This window comes from Alligator sinensis, unplaced genomic scaffold, assembly GCF_000455745.1.
Source record: "Alligator sinensis unplaced genomic scaffold, ASM45574v1 scaffold97_1, whole genome shotgun sequence".
Taxonomy (NCBI): domain Eukaryota; kingdom Metazoa; phylum Chordata; order Crocodylia; family Alligatoridae; genus Alligator; species Alligator sinensis.
Window position 1 is genome coordinate 2,721,518 of NW_005841921.1, and position 1,191 is coordinate 2,722,708.

The 1,191-nt window shown below is 49.2% G+C and overlaps 1 protein-coding gene across 1 annotated transcript in view; it reads right to left on the reverse strand.

Moving 5' to 3' along the window:
* Positions 1–1,191, reverse strand: part of LOC102370299 (galanin receptor type 1-like) — an 80,977-nt gene that overhangs the window by 65,238 nt on the left and 14,548 nt on the right.

Below are 1,191 nucleotides of genomic sequence, written 5' to 3' on the forward strand. Positions count from 1 at the left end.
CTGGAGTACTGCGTCCAGTTTTGGGCTCCACGATTCAAAAAGGATGTGGAGAAGCTTGAGAGAGTCCAGAGAAGAGCCATGCGCATGATCAGAGGTCAGGGAAGCAGACCCTACGATGAAAGGCTGAGAGCCCTGGGGCTCTTTAGCCTGGAAAAGCACAGGCTCAGGGGTGATCTGATGGCCACCTATAAGTTTATCAGGGGTGACCACCAGTATCTGGGGGAACGTTTGTTCACCAGAGCGCCCCAAGGGATGACGACTAGGTCGAATGGTCATAAACTACTACAGGACCGTTTCAGGCTGGACATAAGGAAGAATTTCTTTACTGTCCGAGCCCCCAAGGTCTGGAACAGCCTGCCACCGGAGGTGGTTCAAGCGCCTACACTGAACACCTTCAAGAGCAAACTAGATGCTTATCTTGCTGGGATCCTATGACCCCAGCTGACTTCCTGCCCTTTGGGCAGGGGGCTGGACTCGATGGTCTTCCGAGGTCCCTTCCAGCCCTAATGTCTATGAAATCTATGAATTGATTCAGACCTTTTTATTGGTCTCCTGATTCAATTCGGATTCAGAGATTCGGCCACCGAATCAGGCCAAATCTCCTCCAAATTGAATCAGCACCTGAAGCTTTGCACAGCCCTAATATTGAGTGCAGTGATGGAGTTTTACCAACATATGCCAGTAGAGTGTTGTATCAGGGAGCCCTTGACTACTTTTTGGCAGGGTTAGAGGTGAGCTTGGGGGAAAGTGAGAGGCATAAGCTGGAGAAGGCATGGACATTGGAAGACTATGGGAGGCAACCCAAATCTTCAAGACAGGAAAGGCCACAGGGAATGATGGGTTCCCAGCAGAATTTTACAAGACTTTTGGGGACATACAAAGCCCAGACTTGTTAGCCATGTTTTAGGAGTGTCAGGAGAGGGAGCAGCTGTGGGGGGGCAGATATGGACACAGGAATAATAAAGCTATTATACAAGAAAGCAGAATGGGAAAAGTTGGAGAACTGGAGACCAGTCACCTTACTGAACCAAGATAAGATAACGGACAGGGTGTTAGCAAACCGATTTTAAAAAGTCATGGGAAAGGTGGTCTACAGTGACCAGGCTTGCACAGTCCCCGGCAGAGTAGTAACTCTGACATTAAGAGACACGATTTGGTACTGTCAGGAACGAGGATTGAATGTGGCACTCC